The sequence below is a fragment of the Anabrus simplex genome, chromosome 11, assembly GCF_040414725.1.
Source record: "Anabrus simplex isolate iqAnaSimp1 chromosome 11, ASM4041472v1, whole genome shotgun sequence".
In the NCBI taxonomy this organism is placed as follows: domain Eukaryota; kingdom Metazoa; phylum Arthropoda; class Insecta; order Orthoptera; family Tettigoniidae; genus Anabrus; species Anabrus simplex.
This window is the reverse complement of record NC_090275.1, coordinates 7,913,384-7,938,764: the sequence shown is the minus strand read 5'-3', so window position 1 is coordinate 7,938,764 and position 25,381 is coordinate 7,913,384. Positions and strand designations below refer to the sequence as shown.

The 25,381-nt window shown below is 39.5% G+C and overlaps 1 non-coding gene across 1 annotated transcript; it reads left to right on the top strand.

Annotated features, from left to right (window-relative positions):
- The first annotated feature begins 13,860 nt into the window (after positions 1-13,860).
- On the top strand, positions 13,861-13,962 carry LOC136883599 (U6 spliceosomal RNA). Its single transcript, XR_011018855.1, has one exon. It is a non-coding gene; the product is annotated as a U6 spliceosomal RNA (small nuclear RNA).
- The last annotated feature ends 11,419 nt before the right edge of the window (positions 13,963-25,381 follow it).

Below are 25,381 nucleotides of genomic sequence, written 5' to 3'. Positions count from 1 at the left end.
CCTTGTCTGGACCACCCTCACAGCGTCCCTGCTTAACCGCACCAAAAGTCGGGAGGGGCTGAAACCATTATTTACATCGGCCATTTATTTCTGACAGGATTAATAACTATATGGAAAATTCATTCGTCCATGACAAGCAAATCCGCAGCAGTGAAAGGCCCATAAATGTATCTATCGATACCGGTTTACATCAATTGAATTACAGAAATCTATTTCCTGTTACAAGAGGCCATCGCTAACTGAAATTTACGTAGTAATATCGGTTTTAGTCGACATAATGAGCTATTGAAATACATCTCTCATGGTTTTAATACATGTGTCTCTTCTTCCCGTTGTTTACGTCTTGTGAGCCGTGTATGGAACTCAAGGCTGAGTTTGCCAGAGTTCACTCACTTGTGCAAGACAGATACAGGCTACGTTTATTTTACAACCTACCTCCCTTGGTCAATTCTTGTTCTTTTCCCGACCCTGACGATACTCTGCTTTTGTAAAGCATAGACCCTTGTTTTTCATTCTTCGATGTATTAAAAGTCGTCCTCATTCTCCAGGGGAGGGCAATGTTACGGGTGACTTGTGACTTCTTAGTTTCTTCCTTTGAAATAACGATCACCATGACTTCTTTCTACATCTGTCACAAACAAGCAAACAAAGAAACAAACCAAATAACTAATCAACAAAGTAAATAAACAAATAAAAAATAAGCAAAGAAAGAAACAGACATACTGTAGATACAAACAAAAACAAACATAAGCAAATCAAACAAATACACAGTCAACAAAAAGAAGAAATATAGGCCTACACAAACAAAACAAAACAAAGCAAGATCAGACAAATACAGTACCGGTCAAAAGTTTAGGACCACATTAAAAAATCGTGAAGTTCCATCTACAACCTAAAATTTTGCTACTAGACCTCTGTATTTTTTTTCCTAAGCTCTCGCATCTAATATGATATACGTCGCCTGATTTCAGTGATTTGCGCCAAGTAGTGTATAAGTTATACATTTTTAACTGTTGGAAGGTCACGTCAGAAAGTCAACATTTTTGGAAACATTATGTACTGTGTACTCTAATCGGCTTCAAGTATCACCAACAAGATTCATTTATAGACTTAGCAATAGTTGGGGGTCATTTTGGTATAAATAGAAAAATTCCGAAAAAATGCGGCACCGACTTTTGTCCTTTAATTTTTTGTTTCAAATCAGCTCTAAAATGGTCAGTTTTTTCTTGTCCTTGTCATGGGTCTCAGTGTGAGCTATCGTCATCAGAAATGTGTTCTTGGTTGCCATCCACAAAGTGCAAATGGAACTATCAAGGCAGATAAGTTTCATGCCGATAGCTCGTCCTGAAACCTTGGGCCATACAAGACAAAGGCACAGAAAAATCAACCATTTTGGCCCTGGTTCGAAAAAAATAAAACACGCAAAAAATGCCGCATATTTTCGGAATTTTTATATTTATACTAAAATGGCCCCCACCTATCTCTAAGTCTACAAAAAAATCTTGGCGGTGATACTTGCAACCAATTAGAGCGTACAGTACATTATATAGCCAAAAATTTTGATCTTTTGTTGTGACCGTCCAAGAGTTAAAAATTCATAACTTCCACCTTATTTCGACTAACTCAGTGAAATCAGGCGACATATATCCTATTAGATGTGAGAGCTCAGAAAGAAAATTACAGATATCTCGTGGCACAATTTTAGGTTCTAGATGACATTTCGTGATTTCTTTACGTGGTCCTAAACTTCTGACCGGTACTGTAAAAAAACTAACAAAGTCGAACAACCAAACAGACAAAAAAAAAGTAAATCAACAAACATGCAAAAAACACAGAAACAACCCAACAAAACCAAATAAAGAAGTAATCAACAAAATGCATCAACAAATAAAAAATAAGCAAAGAAACAAAGAAAAAATTCAAACACAAGCAAATAAAAGGAATAACCAATCAACAAAACAAGAAACATAGGCCTACACAAACTAACAAAAATCAAGAAAAACAAATAGACAATTGAAAAGGAAAACGAACACGCGAAGGCGAACAAGCGAACTGAGAGAAAAAATAAATAAATGAATAAATAAATAAATAAATAAATAAATAAATAAATAAATAAATAGACAAACCAACTAAGAAACAAACAAACAACCTTCTTTTCTGCGTTTTGTGGTTAGTATTTCACATTTTTCCCGGTGCACCCAAGCAATCTTGAACATCCTAGGGCACATCCACATTTCAAAAGGCCACAGTAGGTTCATAGAAGAAGCCACCAACACCACAAAGCAGCACCGTGAACACGCCAACTAGCTCACGTGTGCACACGTTATTTTAGAAACAAACTGCTTTTGACTCATACATCCCGACCCTACTCTTGTGTTAACCAGTGTGCTAAGGACTTTGCAAGGGTGTTTCAGACCAGGCTGATAACAGTGCTGGCAGTTTTATGTTCGCTGATTACATGAATTTAGTTTATAGAATGCATACGTTAAGCCAAAACTCTCTTCTTACGTCGTTTATATTATTATTATTATTATTATTATTATTATTATTATTATTATTATTATTATTATTATTATTATTATTATTAGTATTATCACTATTTTCACCAACCGAGAAGGAAACCACCCGTTTATTGTTCAAAGTGCCTCGGATCTAAGAAACGTTCACACTGCTACCTAATTTCCTGCATGTGATTCCATACGTCTTACATGGAAATCATTGTAAGACAACTCTCTTGTGGTCTGAGTTAAAATGTCGTTCGATGGACAGGTGAGGCGGTACTTCTGTGAGTTCTTGAAGGGTTAATAGTGCTCCGATGTTGGTCACATGATCCTTCAGAGGTACTTTGAGCGGTGTTTTGCTGTTTACTGCACTAAATTTGCACTCTCATTACGTCAAAATTTGCTCACAAATATTTACATATGTGAATAATGCCTCCTTCAGTAGAGCTAACGGGCTACCTTGTTCCATTCACTGGATATAATGACGTCTTAAGAATTTTACTATTCAGACAGAAGAATTCTTGAGGTACCTGTGATTCTGCTGAAGAGTGCTTAGAGTTTTATCTGGAACAAGTTTGGAGATAAGGAACGTCGCCTCTTCAGTTCTTACTGGAATATGCCCGCCTCTTGGTGTTTGTTCGTGAACATAGTCAGCCTCTAAGTGCAAGTCAGAATAACATGTAGCTTACACCGAAGTCCAAGTGTCATTCATAGCTGTGACAGTGTGGAAGCTGCTGGGGTATCAGTGTTATGAGAAGAGCTACTCACAGGCCCAGTGAAGAAAGCAACGGCAAACACCTCGCTCTTCATCACGTCTTATACGCCTTGTTACAGCACCACAATCGTTTATTGCATTTTTCTTATCACCGCATGACCTTTGGTGGTGCTATTTGATGATCCAACCAGCCTTCGGTTGATAGATTGGAGAATGGAATGGCCTATAGCGACAACGACGTAGCTGCCATCATCCGGAAATGGTTTGGACATATTCTACTAAATTATGCCCTACAACACTACCGTGGGATCTTTCTCGTCCCGGTAACATACAAGATTTTTCCCAGGCGTTACTAACACGAGCAGAAAGTCAACTGGACAGTCAACTCGGAGAATATCAGGGAGGCTTCAGGAAGAGTGGATCCTGTACTGAACAGTTCCTTAACCACAAAACTGTACTTGCATACTCCAAAATGAGAAACGGCAAGTGGTCGTCACTTTTGCTGATTTTCTGAAGGCCTGAAGGCAACAAAACCCGCAGACTCATTCTAGGAACCTTGACTGACACCGATTCCAAGGTTATATTTAGAGGCGAGGTCTCGGAAAGCTTTGAGATATAAACAGGGGTATGACAAGGCGATGGACTTTTCCCACTTCTTCAGATGCGTCATTGAAAAGGTTGTGAGAAAATGGTGTAAAAACCGATCAACTTGGGTGTCCAGTGTGGAATATACCTGGGTCATAAGAAAGAAGGATTGGTTGTAGATTGCCTGGCCTTTGCTGACGACATGACACTGATTACCGATTCGCTGGATAGAACAACAATACAGGTCAATTGCCCCAGATCATAGGCAGCCAAAGTGGGTCTTCAAGTCTTGTTGGAGAAAACAGAGTTCTTCACTAACATCAAAGAAGCTAGCAGACAGATACTACTATAACGGGGAAAAATCAAGAGGACTGAGAAATTTAAATATCTCTGCGAATGGATTGCACCCAACTTATCAGAAAGAACATCATTATCCATGAGAGTCAACAAGTTGGAACTGGCAAGAAAACATGGCTGTCACGCAACCTGAAACTGAAGCAGTACACGATCAGAAGCTTTCTGTGCCATGGAGTGTCTTTCTTTGAACACGAGAGGCCTGATGGAGAAACTGGAAGTCAGAGAGAGGAGAATTCTCAGGAAGATCTTTGGTCCGGTAAAGGAAGATGAGGAATTCCGTAGACGACACAATTCCGAGCTCTACGAAGATAGAGAGAGGCTCTCTGATTCTGTTAGGGAAAGTTTTCTATGGCAATACAGTAAGACTGCCTTCCATAAGACTGACCAATTGTCTGTTCATCTTCTGGCAGAACAAGAAGACTCGTACCACTTGGCTGACAGAAACTGAGAAGGACAGTGAAGAGCTGGGAATAACAGATCTTCAAGTTAGACACTCTGTAGGACGTAGCCTGGAAGAAGTCCATGGATTTCAGGAAAAACCCCGGAAGGAAGGTATCCGCTGGACAGAGGAAACAAAGGAGTTTCACTGGCAGAAATTGCGATAATACTGGGTAAAGATCAAAGTCCAACAGAGTCCAACAGTAGAACAAGCGTGGTCCATAGTAGACCCATTCGAACCAGGAAGAAGAAGAAGACACCAATGTAAACATAATGAATTCATCACCATACACTTACATTTCACATGCAGTTCTCATTTGAACATTCTATATTTAACAGTTTATCGTTCAAGAAACCTTGTTTTTTTGTGAGGTGTCTTACAATTCTTGGCATTTGAATTACGCAAACATTTATACTTGTATTAAATCTACTCTACTTCTGTTTCCTTAACTCTCCATTTTATCGCCGTAACTGATAATATTTCCATACATGAATTAGATGGACATATACCTAATAAACGCTTCAGTATTACTAATACTTTGTTCAGTTTCCTGAGCCAACACCCACCTCTCGGGTATTGGTTACCATTATTCACCACCGTTTGCAGAATACTTTCCATTCCTTGGTCAAAAACGTGCACTCTTCCGTAGCGTAACGATTAGTGCTATTAGCTGTCGTCCTCGGGGGCCCGGGTTCGATTCACGGTACTGCCAGAAATTTAAGAATGGCAGGAGAACTGGTATGTGGGTTCAAATGGTACATGCAGCTCACCTCCATTGGGGGTGTGCCTGAAAAGAGCTGCGCCACCTCGGGATGAGGGCACGAGATTACTTAACGTGCACTTATTAAGAACGGTATTATGGTCTAAAGCGCGAGGTTTAAAAACAGAGTATTTGGTTTCTGGAAAAGGGCAACCAAATTTGACAGCCTGGTGGGAAGAGATCTGTGGCTTGGCTGGAGATTTCGACAATGGAGAAGAGGAACACTTGTCAAGGCTGAAACCGTCTATGCTTAAATGATTAGTAATTGTAATAATACTGGAATGTTTGACGTACAATAGAATTATACCCAGAGTTGAATTCAGGAATACATTCTTTATTTATCGACGTAATCGCGCCTTATAATTGGATCTGCCGACAGGAGTCCAGGCTAGAAAGTTTGGCGTAAGAGTTTGCAACCTTCGTGCGATAGATGTTAGTGATGGATTACCTTCATTTGTATATCAATATGTGGGTTGTACGTGGCTAGGTGTACCGACTGGGAGTCACGGGGTCCGGACACCTGATGTGTACAGTAAATTTCCGTATGGCGCTCTGATTAGCGTAACATCGCCATACAGAGGGACACTTAGGCCTACCGAGGTATTAACTAAGGAAACGTGCCCAGGCAGATTAGTGGATCAGGAAACTCAGAAAAGGAACTGAACGTACCAGAAAACTACCACACGATCTACACCCACGTTCTTCGGTCAGGTTGGGCTTTTGTGTTTGAGATGCCTCTGCTTCAGTAATAATCAAATCCAGGCTTCTTAAGTTCTGACCTATTCTGTTGCCACTGTTTTATACTCCACATGTCACTTTTCCTTTTTCATGTTATGGAATATGATACGGGAGCAGCAATCGGATACTGGATAAGTTATCGCTCGTTATTTATCCGCAGGAAGGCAGCCGACCTTGGGTTCCTATATAACGCTGTTAACGGTTTATTTCGTTGTCCTGAACCTACATCACCGGTCGAGTTGGCCGTGCGCGTAGAGGCGCGCGTCTGTGAGCTTGCATCCGGGAGATAGTAGGTTCGAATCCCACTATCGGCAGCCCTGAAAATGGTTTTCCGTGGTTTCCCATTTTCACACCAGGCAAATGCTGGGGCTGTACCTTAATTAAGGCCACGGCCGCTTCCTTCCAACTCCTAGGCCTTTCCTATCCCATCGTCGCCATAAGACTTATCTGTGTCGGTGCGACGTAAAGCCCTTAGCAAAAAAAATAAAAAAAATGAACCTACATCCTCCAACCCTCAAAACCAGGATAAATCCACCCTTCATATTCCGCATTCCCGCCTGTCTCTTATTCAAAGAACTTTATTTATCCGCATACCAACCCCCCTTAACTCTTTCTATTCTGACAGGAACTTAGGCGTTTCTTCTTCGTATGCCTCCGTTAATCGATTCTTCCTTAATTTAACCTGGCTCACTTCCCTCATATTCCATTTTTCTCTTCCAATTGCTGTCCCCTCTATCGTACATAATGTAATATTTATTTAATTTTACTGTACTATACCGTTACTTATGTGTTATATCTGTATTTATCTTACTGTGCCTAGTTATGTCCGGCTCCATGGCTAAATGGTTAGCGTGGTGGCCTTTGGTCACAGGGGTCCCGGGTTCGATTTCCGGCAGGGTAGGGAATTTTAACCTTAATTGGTTAATTTCTCTGGCACAGGGACTAGGTGTATGTGTCGTTTTCATCATCATTTCATCCTCAGCACGATGCGTAGGTCACCTACGGGCGTCAAATCAAAAGACCTGCACCTGGCGAGCCGAACATGTCCTCGGACACTCCCGGCACTAAAAGCCATACGCCATTTCATTTCATTTGTGCCTAGTTATAAGTTCTCTTCGTTTTACCTTCAATCTTCAATTTTCCTCATTCCAGCCTTTATGTTTTATTGTTAATTATTGCTTCCTTAAGTTATATTGTTAATTTTTAATTTTCATCCGCTATTTTTGTCATTAGTTGATTTTTCTTCATTGTACTTTCATTTATCTTTTTAAGTCCATAAGTCTTGGTTTGCCAAATAAATAAATAAATAAATAAATAAATAAATAAATAAATAAATGAATAAACAGTAGGATAAGACCTAAAATAATCTATTTTATACTTCAGAATGTAAAAAGATCTGTTTCGCGATTTTAACCAATACGCCGGCATTTTTTGCAGTTTTTGAAAAAATGTGGAAATCGCTGAAATTGTATTGCAGTAGATTGCAGATACGACTTATTGCAGGCGGCGTTCGTTCAAAGAAAAGCTCTACGAAGTGGGATAGCTGAGGAAATTCAAGGTCGTATTGAGAGAATTAGACACTGGTTAGAAATCCCACGGAGATCGCTACACTGAAGTTCCTAGCTCTTACCTCGTGTGATGTGGAGCGCGGTTTATCCATAGATTTTAACAGTAGAAATAATCTGTTAAAATACTGCACTGGTTACGGTTATGTTACAAACGCTAATTAAATGAGTCGTTTGTGATTGAAGCAATTTAATAAAGATACCGCTTTATGAACAACATAGTCTATAAATATGTATTAATATTGGTAAATAGTTCCGTAAGACATTTCATACTCGTTAAGTGAATAATCGGGCTGCAGATAAATTGGATATTTTAATGAAATAGGTTAATACTATGATGACTGATTTTTATCTTCTTCTGTTAGAAACCAATAGACTGATTAAAAATCTTAAGAAGTACTAAAACATGGGATGGAAAAACTTAATATTAGCTTTTTAAACCTAAAAGTTCAGGGCTTCTTTAATGTTCGAAGTGCTCGTTTCGTTGCCTACTCATCCGGGGCAGGACGACATACAATACAATCTCCTCTGTCTGAGCTTGCGTGTATATAATCATGATACTTCCAGTAAACGCTCCTCTCAGACTTAAGTAATATGTAAATTGACCTCGATAGCCTTGCAAGTTGTTCTTATCCGTGATTGTTTTTTCTCCCTTTAAAAGTTTGAATTACGCTGGGAAGAAGGAAATGCTCCACATTTAATTTTGTTTAGTATTTCAGATTCTTGAGGAGGTTTATTTATAACGCAGAATATGGTAGCATCAGAAGAAGTGACATCGTTTTATATCGCTACGATGGGGAAAAGCAAAATTGCTAGAGCACCTATGTTCAACCCAGCGAAGTAAATCAGGGAAATAGCGTATTTATATGGATATAGGATAACTTTATCGGACTTGTAAGCCGTGGTCGAATTGGCTTTCTAGTTTGTGGTTTTTTCTTGCCAAGTCCGCAAGTGTGACTAAGATTCATTCATCCATTCATTCAGAATGGGGTATTCTCTCCGCAGTTGCTGGTTCGTAGCTAAGGTCGGGGGGGATTCCGTCCACGCACTTAGGAACTTCCAGTTTACACTGTTGGTAACTAATGTTTAGCCGCCCGCACACGCGTAGTCTCATCTAGTTGTCTTGTTGTGAGAGTTGGTTGTGTACACCACGTTTAGTTTCCGTCTACAAGGAACATTCAATTTTTATACTGAGCTGAGTCAGGGCAGCATTCAAATTAAGAGCCTGTCATTCCTAGAGTGAGCACTGGTATGTGTATGAGGTACTGGACTGTATTTCAGTCGTGTGGTGTAGTAATCGCTACAGTGAGGTGACTGGTGTGACTTACTGTAGCGGTCATTATAAGTAATGAGGGATTGTTCCTAATTTCGTCCCCTTCATTTTACTCGTTATTTATGAAGTTTATTATTTTTTTCAGATTGTCACAGTGGGATAATGAGGCTGTGAAAAAGGTTTATTAAGGAGTGAGGGACAAGATAATGGGTTACAAACTTGCAAGTAAAGCGTTTAACATCATACGACCAACACTGAAACACTATGCTAAAAAAAATGCCAAGAAAATATTCTTCATAAATGGCCTTCAAGTAATTCATTATCGGGAAAGTGTTTGGTAAGGTTAGAAAGGAAAAAATATATTAAAATTATTTGTACTGTTCGTACATTTTTGTAGTGTTTTTGTTTACGTCAAATATTGACTATCTTATAAGAGTTTTCATTGTGACCGGACGAGTTGGCCGTGTGGTTAGGGACGCGCAGCTGTGAACTTGCATCCGGAAGATAGTGGGTTCGAACCCCACTGTCGGAAGCTCCGAAGATGGTTTTGCGAAGTTTCCCATTTTCACACCATTCAAATGCTGGGGCTGTACCTTAATTAAGGCCATGACCGCTTCCTTCCCATTCCTATGCTTTTCCTATCCCATCGTCGCCATAAGACCTATCTGTGTCGGTGCGACGTAAACAAATAGCAAGAGTTTCATTGCAACTTGCCCCTAAGAGGAGTAATAGTCTCTATATGTATATATACAGTACATTTCTAGCCTTGTTCATAAAACTCCTGAATTTCTACAAGTCGAAATCTGCTAAAGGGACGAAGTATCGGCCCCGTACCTTATAGGTCGAGCGCATTCGATTCATCCGTTCTGTCATGCATTCATTCATAAATTCATCCACGCATTCACTGATCGACTCATTCAATTAGGAATGCTCCCCGTGACTGGGAGAGGATTGGTGAAAGCAGCGAGAGAGGCTCACAGATTTGTCTACTATTAGACAGATGTGGTGATGGTAGTGATTATTTTTTAAGACTTAGATCTCACAAACAACCTCAGCAGGATATGGGAAAAGTGGCGGAGAAAGAAAGAAGATGAATGGAGGTGTCGGCGAAAGAATATGAAGTGTCACGAAGGGTGTGACCTTGGCCTCGCAAACCCAAGACCATCTATGTGGGAGGCGAGGAGGGTGACAGTAGAAAATGGAAACTCAGCTAGGTCGCCCCTTTTAGTCTCCTCTTACCCCAGACAGGGTATGGAGATGGCTGCATATTGGTTCCACTTGTCTCAAACCACAGAAGCACCATCGAGAACAACCCCAACAACAACTGGTGCTTTTATAGTAATTATATCTGTCCTGTGCTCCGAGAACCAACCGTGTACGCGGCTCCGATATTTGATTATGTGGACTGTTTCACTTTAGACTGCATGTCGTTCTCTCGATTACGACCCATTAATAAATAAATAATGGCTGTGACATCGTTAAGTCTTGGTTGGCAATACGGTCGTAATATCTGTCGCTGTTCAAACTTCTGGTTTCGTTTTATTTTCGCTACATAATATTCTCATTTGGGAGTGATACTGAACAGAGTTTTAGTGCTTCCGGTAAATGATATCATTTCGAGCTAATATACGTTATGGATATTTTATATATGATCGCTGTTTATCAGAGAGGCTCAAAAAATAATGACAAATGCCATTATATTTTTACAGTAGTAACTTGGAACTATTAAACAGTGGTTCATAAGCAAATAAAGCGTTAAATATGAATTCAAGAGGACATTGTCATTAGCTGATAAGCTAATTTGTACCGAAAATGACGTTTTCAATAACAGTTATTTCTTGAAGATAGGTGCATCTGGTAATGTTACGTGTTTGCCTTTTCTTTAATCTAGATCATCATCATCATCATCATCACCATCATCATATTCTAAAGGCTAAGCCATAGATGTCTATCTTGAGCCAATCTTTTCAACTCAGCGTAGGTCTCGCACTTCATCCTCAGAAGCAGGTTCTTGAAATAAGACACTCTTGGCTCGTCCTCTTCCTCTTTTCCCGACAATTCTTCCTTCAACGATGTTACACAGAAACTCTTCACGCCACAGAATGTCGTCAGTAAATTTTATTTTCTGTTTTTCAATTTCAATTACCAGACTCTAATTTTCTCCTCTCTCTTCTAAGGACTTCGGTATTCTTCTTCATTTCAGTCTAACTTCCCTATATATTTTCCTCCAGATCCTAACGTCCAGATTTCGCAACCGTACAGACGCATGCTCAATACAAAGGTTTTTGCTAAGGCCTGAGTCATTTGTTGACCAGCAGATGTTGAAGCCGCTCTTTGTTATTGCTGTCCTTTTCGTGACTTCTGATATGCTCCGATTATCACTCGTGATTAGGGTTCCTGGGTAGCAAAATTTTTTCACTTGTTCAATTTTGTCAGGGCCAATTTTGATTTGTGTTATAGTAGATTTTTTAAATTTATATATTATCATGTTTTTTTGTTCCTTGCATTAATGTTGAGGTTCCATTTGCTTCAAATTCCTGTTAGCATGTTGGTCATTCTCTGCATACTATTGCCCGTTTCTTCTAGTATGTCAATATAATCAGCAAATCTTATATAATGTATTTTATTATTAACTTTGATCCCAGCTGTTTTCTCTTCAATGAATATGTTGAAAATATAAGGAGTGAGTGGTTCTTATTTTACCATTTCTGTTTGTCCCACTGATTTCAAAATCACTACTCTTCATTATGTATACATTTAGAATGAGGCGTCTATCCTTCCAATCAATTCGTGCATTTTTTCATGGCAAGCTGTTTCCAGTCGACTCCGTCAAAATCAAGTCGATGAACTAGGCAGAAAACTAACTGACAGAATTTACTTACCACCCATGTTGTTACATGCCCGTTGTTGCATGACCTGTTGTTGAAAATACAATCATCGCAACCATAAACGTCTTCCTTCGATACAAGATTAAACCTACTACTTACCGTGATTCATTCCTAATCTTCTTTTTCAGTTTCAGGAAGGAGAAATCTGACCAAATACATCCTTCTAGAACCGCATTATAGTGGTGGGAAGTGCTTATAAAGGACAATCTTTACAACGGCACTGGGCTGGCCTGAACGGGCGCCCTGCTGAGCACCTCATTGGCCTGTCTCAGTCTCATGCTTGGGTTTGCCAATGCGAAAGTGACTGAGGTAAGAGCGATGGTCGTATGCACCCAGTCCCTATCACGAGTAGTTTGAGAGTATCGCCCATAGGATGAGGTCGTGCGAGCATTTCAGTGGGACTAATACACTGATATATAATAGCATCTTCTGGCTCGGCGAGGAAAGCAATGGAAAGCTACCTCGCTCCTCATTTCACTAGTATGCTAGTAAACACGTCAATATAGGGGTGGTTCAAAAACCAATGAACAGTGGTTTTGAACTCCCCCCTAAAGAAACAGTACATTTATTCTAGATGGGAATGTTTGAAATGAACACGTGTTTTGTTAGCGGCATATAAAATAAATTAATTGCAAGTCGGCTGAGTTTCTCAGACGGTCTCGGTAGATTTAGCGGCTCGTAAAAGACCTCTGCGGGACAAAATTCCGGCACCTCGGGCTCTCCGAAAACCGTAAAACCAATAACATTAAAATTATAAATTGCAAACGAAATATTTTAATTATCAGCCAAATGCATTTATAACTGCTATTATACCTTATCAATAAATAAATAAATAAATAAATAAATAAATAAATAAATAAATAAATAAATAAATAAATAAATAAATAGCCTAAATAAAAATAAAAAATAAAAAAGTATTTTCGTCAATAACAATTCAACATCCTAATCTTCTATTAAAATGTATAATTACCTGAATCTTATTCGTAAAATTATACTAGTGACCTATGTTTTGTTCTTAGCATTACGGTGAGAAGAAAACTGAATATCGTATATAGTAATGTAATACTTGTTTGAATTCCATCCCATTCTTTCATAATAAAATACAAAGGCGATACCGCGCTCTAATAAAAAACTCAGTCTCGATAGGCATTCGCTAGCAGAGAATGTGATGACCTGCCTGTTTTCCTTTGAATTTAAGCTATATAGTTAGATGTTTAGAATTCATTGCGATTTTGTATAAGTTTTCACTCTTATGATACTATAATATGATCTAGTCGAACGAACTTGAATAACTCTGGAAGCACGTATTTCGTTTAATTAATTGCCAAATTTTGGGGGCAGCCTCCCTTCAAATATATTTATGAGGCCGAATGGACCTGGGGCTCATGGAGTTCGTGCCTCCGGTGACAGGTAACTCCCCACATTCTGCTGCTGTATAATCTCAGTGACTTTCGCTAGTCTACGTATTCGCTAGCTATTATCACTATGTATGGAGGGAAGCCTGAGAATTACGTTTATCAGCCTTTTAATGAAATGTATTGAATATTTTGCGATGACATTGTACTTGAACTAGATTTTCATCTCATTAGTCTCTGCCAATAGAATACGTATGATCTTGGACACCGTGGCTTAAATGGCAGAGAATCGGGTGCTAAATACGAGTGTTGTAAGTTCGGCCTCCCACGGACGCCACTTAAGTTTACCTGAAGCAAAACCTGCAAATTTTTGTGTAGGTTGGTATCTAAGGAACAATTTTTTCCAAGACCAGCAAACTTTGCTCACATTTTAGCGTTAACTAGGGAAAATAGAAGCATAATATCAACTATCTACCTCACTTAGTTCTTCAGTAGAAATACAAATAGCAAACAATTCGTCTTTAAGAATTCAAAGTCCTGCGACACTTTGCGTGTTGTTTCCAAGGAACTAATACGTAATGAGTCATCATTCCTTTTGTGCATGTTAACAACGTCGCGCCTCTATACGAGATGTAAACTAAACACATTCTTTTGGGCAGACTTGAGGTGGAACTCTTGAGCCTTGTACTCGCTTCGGAGGTATATGTTCTAAAATTGGAACGATACAGAGAAGATTAGCATGGCCCCTGCATCCAAGCGTATCCTAAAATTATTTTACCCCATTATAATGGGCTTTCAAAAGGCTAGTTGCTTTACGTCGCACCGACACAGATAGGTCTTATGGCGACGATGGGACAGGAAAGGTATAGGAATGGGAAGGAAGCGGCCGTGGCCTTAATTAAGGTACAGCTCCAGCATTTGCCTGGCGTGTAAATGGGAAACCACGGAAAATCATCTTCAGAGCTGCCGACAGTGGGGTTCGAACCTACTATCTCCCGAATACTGGATACTGGCCGCACATAAGCGACTGCAGCTATTTTCTCCCCAAGAATCTTGAAGTGGTTAGTACCAAGCTGCTTACATTTTGGACGAAGACCTACTTTATGTCTGTCTTTCTCGTAATTGCAGGCAATTCAGATATGTGCGAGTTCGAGTCCTCTACCTCCAAGGAAAGTATTCCTAACTAAACGGCCACTTTAGCTGAGGGGTAGTTTCAGTGCTACCACCATATTTAAATATCCAGTTAACTTACGTTTCAGGAAAATACACAAATTATATACGTATCGATTCAGTAAATCTCACTGTATTGAAAGAAGGGAAAAAGGAAAGTTGTTTTGATGTTTTGTCACGTCAAAGTTCCCTCTACATCTCTTCGCCACATGGCCTAATAAGCTATTTGAAGCTTCAGTTGTGTATTGTCCTAACTTACTGAGCTTCCCTGGTTGGTCGTTCTTGTCGTCCAGAGTCCAAACATGTTTCGGGAGCGAAGAAGACAATGTTTTATTTAAATATTCGACAAGTGTAGACTGGGCCGTGCCTGTATTGTGGGATGGAATGGGGTGTGTTTAGTCGATAATGATATTATAACAATGCCGGTAATGTCCACCAGCGCCTTATGGATAGGCGACCTTCTTGTCCCAGTCGTTCTGGGTGTGGTTTCATAATATGCAAATCATGTGAGAGACGAGGGTGTTGGCCTCCTGCGACGTGTATAGATTATTACGTTAGATCTTCTCTTTTTTCAAGAAGAGAGGACGATGAAATAATAATAATAAGAGGATTAAAAAAATTGGAAGAATTTCTGTGTATAGTTTAATGGTACCAGGGTGGGGTGAGGTGGTTGGCGATATAAGGAAAGGGATACGGGACGAATGGGCTTTTGGCAGCGATTATCGTGTCGCCTGGGTGGGTATTGTCTCCATAGAAGTCGGCGCGCGTTTACTGTCGTAATTATAATGACAAGTGGGAGTGAAACACCACAGGTGTGCGACATTAAGAAGACAGATCCTGGATCACCGTCCTCCCATCTTACTTGTTTATTTTCGATAAAGGACGTATTCTTAAACAGGCCTACTAAACGAGGTGGGCTGCCACAAGGTTATGCATCATACCGACTTCTAAACTATATTTCCATGAAGGAGAACTTTGAATAGAGGTAGCTTTCCTGAATCCAAAAATATATAATATGTATGCATTTCTGCAACAAAAGTATATATTTAGCTCTTCGCAGCAAGATGGAGAACAGTCAAAATCACCTAAGATTTGCGCGTTCATGGATGGTGGCTAGCGACAGTTACCACCTTCTTCGAGTGGTAGCCATTGGTAACCTCTAATTTTTGTTCATTTAAACTGAAGTGAGAATTCAGGCCAAAGAATTTTACGTCATGAACACACTTTGATATGATGAAAAAATTGTGATGTGAAATTAAAAAAACATTTATCTTATTCTGCGAATTATGGGACACATAACCTGTGCTGCAAACAAACAAACAAATAAACAAACAAAAGAACAAACGAACAAACAAACAAACAAACAAACAAACAAACAAACAAACAAACAAACGCATAATGAACAAATTGCGATGTGAAATTAAGAAAAATATTGAACCTCTTCTACGTATGGTGGGACAAAAAAGATGGACTTCTCCTATGTTAAAACATTACAAACAAACAAACAAACAAACAAACAAACAAACAAACAAACAAACAAACAAACAAACAAACAAACAATGCATTTCCGAAAGGGCCATTTTTAAATCTATATGTAAACTTTTCTCAGTGTCTATGAGTGCTACAGCAATGAAGCTGCGACAAATATATTTATCCATAAAATATAAGTGTAGTGGTCCTAACTACGTGCACATTTTCCAGGCATAGTATTTTCTCTTTGAAAGCCAGATTTAATAGGGTAAAATACGTAGTATTTCGATATAGAACGTTAATTACGTTTATTATTGTTGAAGCTAATGTTACTAACCTGAGCAAAGAGAAGTATGACTTGTTGTTGTTGTTGTTTTCAGACATCAGTTCATAGACTGGTTTGCTGCAGCTCTCCATGCCACCCTATCTTGCGTTAACCTTTTAATTTCTACGTAACTGCTGCATCTGCTCTATTCTGCTTGTCATATTCAAACCTTGGTCTGCTCCTTCCGTTCTTACCATCTGCACTTCCCTCAAAAACCAACTGAACAAGTCCTCGGTGTCTTAAGATGTGTCCAATCATTTTATCTCTTCTTCTCGTTAAATTTAGCCAAATCTATCTCCTCTCACTAATTCGATTCAGTATCTCTTCATTCGTGATTCGATCTATCCATCTCACCTTATTGTTCTTTAACACCACATTTCTTCCTGAGCTAGTTATCGTCCATGTTTCACTTCCATACAATGCCACGCCAGACGAAAGTTTTCAAAAACATCTTTATATTTTCTATATCATTGTTAAAAGTGAGCAAATTTCTTTTCTTAAGAAACGCCTTACTTGCTTGTGCTAGTCTACATTTTATACCCTCCTTACTTCTTTCATCTTTTGTTAATTTGCTAACCTTGCTACTTCCTTTAAGACTTCATTTCCTACTCTAATGTTAGAACAAAATTACTGAGAGAAAATTGCAGTACAGGAGAAACACGTGTCTTTTCGTTAACTGCGTATGGTGCAGATGTGTTAGTTTTGGAGTCACCATACCTTGGATCTGCCATGAAACATGTTATGTGACCCGATGACTTGCCGACGCTGGGGCGGCACATGACCAGCTTGACGTTCCATCAACTTCATTGCTTGTGCTTCATGACTGAATTCACTTCCTCACATATCAGGAGTCCATTTCAACCATCGGATCAGGAATCAAGCACGGGAGACAGATAACTAAGTTCTGTGATTGGTTCTGCTCGTCACGCGCACACTCTATTACTCACAGCGGAGCTACTTCCGAACTCTCTTCCTCAGGGAATTACAAATAGTAAAAGTTCAAGTCAGTCACGTGGAGCCCATTTCCTCGCTTGCAAGTGGGTGTTGGAATAGAACAGAGCGTATAGGAGTTCTCTAGTAGTCTGGTCTCTGTTGCTAATTAAAATATAGAGGACTACTAGGAAGTATGTGTTATTTTGAGATTGATTATATTAATACAGTCCCGATTATTATGTTAGAATGCAATATTACTGAAGCGGATTACAAGTATAGCCTACTCTACAGAACGGGGGTACCCTGAGGAGAGCCAGGAATTTTAGTTGCTGCTGCTTAATTCTTTTTCGCTATTAAAATGCCCAACTCAACTTGTCTTGTAAGGAAAACAAAAGAAACGCAAAAGAAACACCCCTACCTGTGTTTTAGTTGAACCTTTTTTGCACCCTTTCTCAATCCTAGCACATTTTTGCACCTTTTCGTAATGTCAGCACCTTTTCCTAATTGTTCAATACATTTCTTGGTTCCTTTATTCCTAAGGAAATTAAACAAGAAGAGCCGAACATTCTCTCTGTAAAGCTTGGTTCTATGCAGTTCCTCAATTCGTCGTTAGAATCGTAGGCTCCCTATACTACACTAATCGGGAACTTACGTACGAACTTGGTGATTGTTAACTATTAGCCTGCTGCCCTCCGTCAGCCGGCCTGTTAGTATTACGTAGGCGACGATTCGGAATACGCTTTGTGGAGCCTGTCATTGTCCTATTAGCCAATAGATTAATATTACTGTGGTATCAGTATCAAGTATGCTGAAACGGAAAATGAACGTCCAGGAAATTCGTGATTAGTGCTAAACATTTTACGTAGTGGTTGGGAAGGTGCGGTATCCATCTGATGAGGCTATACCGCACTGGGGGGAAACAATGGTAATTTTTGACGATTGAGTTTCCTGAATTTTATTTAGTTTAGTGCTGATGGTATTCAGTGCGACGGGTCAGTTATGAGATGCAATGTTTGTGATATATCAATAACAATTAAAAAAAAACCACCAACGTAGTCATGTTATGCAGAATATCTGGGGCAAAATATGTGAAGAATAATGAGGCTATGTGAGATTTCCTAAATGGGCTCTTGTGAAGGATGTGAAGGAAGCACTAGAGGGTATCGCAAAGCAGACACTAGAACAGAGCTTAGCCAAAAACCCTGATATTAAAGGAGGTTTTATTTTTTGCTAGGGGCTTTACGTCGCGCCGACACAGATAGGTCTTATGGCGACGATGGGATAGGAAAGGCTTAAGAGTTGGAAGGAAGCGGCCGTGGCCTTAATTAAGGTACAGCCCCAGCATTTGCCTGGTGTGACAATGGGAAACCACGGAAAACCATTTTCAGGGCTGCCGATAGTGGGATTCGAACCTACTATCTCCCGGATGCAAGCTCACAGCCGCGCGCCTCTACGCGCACGGCCAACTCGCCCGGTGTTAAGGAAGTTGCAACAAACAAGCATTTAATATCAACTGCAAACAAAATATGCACTACTTGCGTCTGTTGACATAGAAAAGGAAAATAATGTTCAATGTATAAGTATTTACTTATTCACCGGAGATGCAACTCACTGAAAATAACATTGAAATGTTAAATGTTTTGACAGTTGTCTGGACACGTGATTTTAATAGCATTGTGCTCAAGGACTTGTTTTAGGCAGATTTTTAATACATGTTAACATGAGTGAATTTTGTGTCCTTTTATGTTATGTAAAATTGGTTTTGGTGATGTTTGTAGGAATATTTACATTTCAAATTTGCATAATTTTTGCACCTTTTTGACCAACATTTTACACCTAAAATTCCTAGCTCTGGTTATAAGTCCTGCATAAACTTGTGCGGTACTGCCTGTCAGAACCCCTAGAATGTATGCTACTTGTGCTACATACCTGAAGAACGGGCTAGACGACACTTCCTAGTAACCAAATCAATTTGCATTGTAACCTGTTACTGCCAACAACCTGGAGTCTATTTATCAAAGTAACACTTACACACTGGAACAACCGTCACTTATGCTGTGTTTGTTTAGTGCTATAACAGTATTATAATTTCAATATTAAGTGCCTAGGAGGAAACCATTATTTAATTTCATCGACTGCAAATTTTAAAAACGTTCAATATGTTCAGATCATTTTAATGTTGAATTTACCAAATTATAATTTACTTTTCCAATTAATTCACTGAGTTGTAATTTTAGTACTTCGGCTAATTCCGGACAAGTCCGTGAATAACACTATTTGAAACTAAAGACTCACCCTTAAAGACAAGTAGTTGCCTTAAGTCGCACCGACACAGATAGTGTTGCGGCGACGATGGGATAAGAAAGGCCTAGGAATGGGAAGAAGCGGCCGTGGCCGTAATTAAGGCACAGTCCCAGCATTTGCCTCGCGTGAAAATGGGACACCACGGAAAACCATCTTCAAGGCTGCCGACAGTGGGGTTAGAACCCACTATCTCCCGGATGCAAGCTCACAGATGCGCGCCACTAAACGCACGGCCAACTCGCCCAGTATTCCGGCTGTCTACAAATGCCTGTTTATTGATTTTTTCCCTACCCTTTGCTATCGAAGTGAATGACTTGTGTTCCACTGCCCTGCTCTTCAGTGATAATCATAATAAAGGTCTATCGTCAGAATTGTCCTGGCAATGTCTGGGCCATCTGTATGGGCTTTGGTAGTCTTACAAGTTGAACGCCCTCAATGGGTTACCATTCTTTGTCAAATTTACTTCGTTGTTTGTTGTGAAACAGTTTGTTCGCTTCACGAAAAAAATCAGAAGAGAAAGTTGAAATGTTTAAAGGGTAATGGAGTTCCTACTGTGGGGTCGTCTCACGCCTGCAGCTAGGAGATGGGTTGCCCATTGGCCACGCTTTACGCTCCAACCATTTCCGCACATTAACTGCTCTAATTGTGAACCCTGATCCCTCTTACTTATAACACCTTGGTCCCATCATTCTGTTCCACTTGTAATTTCAAATTTTTGGAACAATTCTTCTTGTCTTCTTTTGCACCTGCGCGGAACAGTGTAAAGATTCCCTGAAAGGAATCAGTAAACCGCAACGAAATAAGTGTCCTGCTTCGTTGCTCACCTAAAAAAAAGAGGATAAACGTTGAAGAAGAAAATTGGTACACAGAGGCGGTGATAGGCGTTGTAATGGCCCCCTGTGAGGCTTGTGTACACAGCTTGCCACCAGCGTTACGTCCGTTATGCAGCAGTTACGAAAAGACCTCAAACTACCGGGCACCGTCCATGGGAAGTGGGCAAAGTCGTACAGCGTCCGGATTACTGTCTCAGTACTCGGACCGAATATCTCAATGCCACAGTTAATAATAATAACAACGATAATAATTCCTTGAAACACAGATTGGACGGATTCATTGGGTTGAAAAGTTCAAATACCTTGGTGAAGAGAGAACGGACTAGAGAAAGTTGCTGTAGATGATCGTTTCCCATAAATGGAGAGAGCTTATGGACTAACTAAAACCTTTTACAAGAAGAACTGCAGCGCATGGAATGCCAAAAGAAGGCATTAAAACACTGTAGTAAAAACAGAATGCCTGCACGTCAGTGAATGCTTGTTAATGAATTACAAGTTGGAGAAGCCGAAGATACTAGAAACAATCGTGGGCCCAGTCCAGACTGAAAATTTTAGAAATTATGAAGACAACGACGGCATGGATTAAGGAAGTTCATAATGATCTAGACAAGTTAAACATCCAACAAGTTGAGATGTTAGACAGGAAAACATTTCGGATTATGATTCAAAATTTGTAGGGATTTCAAGTCGAAAGAACTACAAAGACGGAAAGACCCTGGACGGATGACTAGAAGAAATAGCGTAGCGCCCATATGAAGAAGTACTGGAGGAACAGGAAACTTCAAGGAAAACAATGAAATTGTAGCGTGATATTCAGTGGTCAATTCGCAAATTAAATAATAATAATAATAATAATAATAATAATAATAATAATAATAATAATAATACGAAAAAAACAGTTTACGGAAAATCTATATCAACATAGCAAAATAAATCTTCGCTAGAGATGGAAAACGGCACAGTTTCTCAGGTGTCCTTCAAACACCTTGGAGAAATCATACTACCATCGGGGCTGGACAATAGGGCAAACATAGAAATAGCCACTGAACTCATAAGGCGCACAGATTAATGTGGAATTGCTACAACAAGGGAGTCATAACGCTTAATGAAAAATTACGACATTACAAGACAGTTGTTTTGCCGGAACCTTGACACGCCTCAGAAACCATATCCCTCGGAGGTCACTCTAAAATTATAAAAATTCAGAAGCAAGAAAAGAAAATTCTCCGGAAAATGTATGGTCCCACTAGAGAAGATGGGACGTGGATTAAGAGAAGAAAAACGGACGTTTAATCATTAACTCAAGAAATGAATATCACGGAAGACATCATAGAAGATAGTGAATCCTTCAGTACAATAGCAGCCAAGCAAAAATTCGTGGAGAAATCTAAAGTCAGAACTGGTAGGAAGTGGTCCACTCAACGTACGATGCAGCACAGTGCATTCACGAAGAAATTTTGGGAGGATAAGAAGGCGAAAACAAGTTCAAACATGCTTTTGAATAGGCATAACTAAAATAATAATAATAATAATAATAATAATAATAATAATAATAATAATAATAATAATAATAATAATAATAATAATAAAACAGCTAAACTTCTAAAATGGTCACAACCGAAAATCGTTCAAGAGCTATAGTTAATCATTGAAGACATTTGGAGAAATGAGAAGATTCCGGAAGAATGGAAAGTGGGCCTTGCATAGAAAAGGTGGCAACCAAAATGTCGATAATCATAGGGGAGAATTCCTGCTGCACGTCGCTTACAATGTATTCTAAAATATCTTGCTGGACACAGTACAAACAACACTTGACAAGCAATTAGGTGAATAACAAGGTTGATTTCGGAGAAGAGAGATCTTGCTCATAACAATTATTTAACTTGAAATCAGTAATTCGTCATAGAATACTGAACTCCAAGGACATAGTAGTGACAATTGTAGATTTCAGAATGGCCTTCGATTCTGCTGATACAGAAACCTTAGATAAAACAATACGGAAATTTGGAGTGAAATCTACAATTACTCAGCTTCAAAAGTAAAATTTATCGGAGAAATATCAAAACCTGTCAAGATAAACACAGGTGTACAACAAGGTGACAGTTTTGTTGAACTGTATCCTAGAGTAAATTTGATAGAATTTGGAATGACAAATATAAAGGACATACATTTTCGTCAATAAATTTGAGAAGTAAGAAAAGTGTTGAAATTGACTGCCTGGCATTTGCAGATGATTTTTCTATACTCTCAGAAAGCCTGACAAATGTAACAACACAAATCAATTTCTTAGTTGAAATATGTAGTCTACAAAGCAGGTTTGATAATCTCTGTAGAAAAAAATTACAGACATAAAGATCACACCAACATTTTTAACAACGTATATCGGAGCGTCGAATAGGCCCCTTTGCCCCCTTCTTCCTCACCCGGTTTGGACCCGCGACGTTGGAATCCACTGTAGCGCTGATCAACAAAGAAATATATTTTGGAAGTAAACAACTCAGCACCCAGAATGAAACTTATATTCCCCTAACTTCATTACGATAATTCATCCTACATGTTCCAACCGACTGTCGGCAGCTGAGAACAGTGTTTTCCGTGGCTTCTCATTTTCACACCGGGAAATTACACGTCAGTTAATGCCACGATCGCTTCTTCGAGAATCCTAGTCGTGTCCTACCACATTGTCGCTCGAGGACCTTTCAGCGTCTGCGTGACGTAAAATAAAAATAGGACAACAAATTTATTAACATAGTATCGTTGATATCTGTAAAGGGTTACATTGCTATTTCGAGAAATCATTTGAGAGAGGGGTAATTTGCCTAACTGAGTGGCTCAGATGGTTGAGGCGTTGGCCTTTTTATCCTAACTTGTCGGGTTCGTTTCTGGCCCAGTCCGGTGGTATTGGAAGGTGCTCAAATACGTCAGCCTCGTATCAGTATATATACTACGACGTGAAAAAACTCCTGTGGGACTAAATTCAGGCACCTCGACGTCTCCGAAGACCTTAAGGTAGTCAGTGGGACGTAAGGCCAATAACATTAAAAATGTTGTTATTAGAGAGATAATTTATATTGCCACAGATAATGATCAGAAATTTCCGAATGTACGGGTTGCCAACAGTAGACACAGCAAGCAAATTCACATTTAACATGAAAGCTGTTACATAACTCAAAAATGGTAGTATGTTTGATAAACTTCACAACAGATGTCTCGTCAGTCTTTATAGAGCCTTCCCACTCTTAAGACTTTCCTATTCCAACGTCGCCGTAAGATCTATCTGTGTTGGTGCAACGTAAAACAAATTGTAAAATATAATTAAAAATAACAATTAATTTTCTTTATAAACTTTCGAAAAACAGTGATACTAACTGTTATATTCCCGCTGTTTACAAATGCCGTTCAGTGATCTTTCCCCTACTCTTTGCTGTCGAAATGAATGACTTGTGTTCCACTGCCCTACTCTTCAGCCATAATCACAATAAAGGTGTATCGTCAGAATTGTCCTGGCAATGTCGGGGGTGAACTTTACTCACTGAGATCCTAGGAGTGAGAATTAGACACGGCCAGTGTTTAACGACCGTCTGGACCCTCCGACTTTTATTGCACAGAGCTTTGAATGACGGAAATGGAAGACGCCCTAACCACCGATACCCTTTAGCTTTAATGTCAGAGGGGAGCTGCAGTGCAGGGGAAGATGTCAGATGGGAGAGAATCTTACACAAATAGACGGAGCAGAAGATTAGAGGTCTTCGAAACTTGCGCTTTCCATGGCTTCAACTTTCTTCTGAAACAAACATTATAAGAATGCATCTTTTAACTAAGTTACATCTTTTAACTAAGTTTACTAAGTAAACACCTGAATTCAAATTAATTAGGGAGATTGTCCACATCATGGTGTGGTCGCGGGTTCGAACTCTGGACTTAGCCATGTTTTAGTACCCAAGCAAAGAATTAATTAGACAGAACTAAAATCCCCGACCGGGAATCCAAGCCGGGACCATCTGAACAGAAGGCCTGGCTGCAGACCATTAATCCGGAGAACTATACAAAGAGAAAAAATACTAGAAAATGGTGCCAAATCAATTACTTGATGCATAATGAAAATGTGGTCCTGACAACCCCTCTGTAGTCTGAAAGCACACTGCGTTTGATCCTCCAACTTAGCCGGGCTGAGCAGCTCGGGCGGTAGAGCTTTGGGCTTCTGACCCCAAGTTGACAGGTTCGATCCTGGCTCAGTCCGGTGGTATTTGAAGGTATTTAATACGTCAGACTCATGTCGGCAGATTTATGGGTGCGTAAAAGAACTCCTGCGGTAAAACACCCTAGCACCTCGACCGTCGGACATAAAAGCCAGTAACAATATTATTACCGGTATTATTATTCATCCAACATACTCTCCACCACTTATGGATCCTCCTTCCTTTCGAAAGTGCCTTTGGACACCTTGCCTGGTATTCTGATCAATTAAACATCTTCAAAGTTACTGCAATTCTTTCTCCTCACTCCCTTCTTCTCTCGGTTTTGTTTGTTTGTTTGTTTGTTTCTTTCTCTGCTAGAGTCTCCTAGGGCGTAAGTAACAATTTCAATGCTCATCCTTTGTTGTTCCTTCTTCTTCTTCCTGTCACTACTCCTTCATCCGCTCACTATGTCTCCGTTTTCCTTTTCTCGGTCCATTTTGAGTCTATTTTCTTACCACTTTAAACACTTTCTTTCTAAAAATCTCTCTCTCTCTCTCTCTCTCTCTGTTGCTTCTTTTTCACGTTTATTATTATTATTATTATTATTATTATTATTATTATTATTATTATCATCGAATTTCCCAATATTGGAAGACGTTAAGCAAATATCTCAATCAGTTCTTCTGTGAATACTGTTTGCACCTTCCCAACTGCTTACTTTGTGTCTAGAGATGTCTCTTTCTGGAATGTCGGTTGAAGTTATGTTTGAGTTTTTGAGGTTCATTCGAAGTTCGTTACGCCGGGGTGTTGAGTTCTTAAGCGAGGTTACATAATCTACTGTTTTTTTTTGTCAATCGATTCTCTGGTAATCTAGTGAGGTGATGGAAGAATTTCATTCCTCTTTTAGTAACGTCAATTTCGATGTTTGAGAACGTTTGTGTCGTTTTGAGTGGTTGTAACCTGTAACTGTGTTGGATGTACGTATCTTGCTT